Source organism: Penaeus monodon, chromosome 34 (genome assembly GCF_015228065.2).
Source record: "Penaeus monodon isolate SGIC_2016 chromosome 34, NSTDA_Pmon_1, whole genome shotgun sequence".
Classification (NCBI taxonomy): domain Eukaryota; kingdom Metazoa; phylum Arthropoda; class Malacostraca; order Decapoda; family Penaeidae; genus Penaeus; species Penaeus monodon.
In genome coordinates this window covers 15,413,877-15,414,106 of record NC_051419.1, presented here as the reverse complement: position 1 = coordinate 15,414,106, position 230 = coordinate 15,413,877, and the positions used below count along the sequence as shown (strand labels likewise).

Sequence of the window (230 nt, the reverse complement as noted above, 5' to 3'; positions counted from 1 at the left end):
GGCGTTTTCCCGTGAGGCTGTGATAAGTTGTAGTGACTGTGAAGTGTGAAGGTTGTGGTGTTATGTTTTCTTTTTTTATTAGTTGTAGGTTGTGTGACGGTTGTGAGTTGTTGTTTTTTTCTTTATGGTTTTTATGTCATGAAGCTTCCTTTCGAGGCACTTATGAAGGTTGTAAATCATAGATTTTTAGTCGGTTGTGAGGTTGTGAAATTATATGCAGGTTGTGGGTT

At 37.8% G+C, this 230-nt stretch overlaps 1 protein-coding gene across 1 annotated transcript in view; it reads right to left on the bottom strand.

Annotated features, from left to right (window-relative positions):
- LOC119594921 (PDF receptor-like) overlaps positions 1–230 on the bottom strand; it is a gene marked incomplete at its 5' end in the record, with an annotated part of 54,622 nt that overhangs the window by 21,886 nt on the left and 32,506 nt on the right.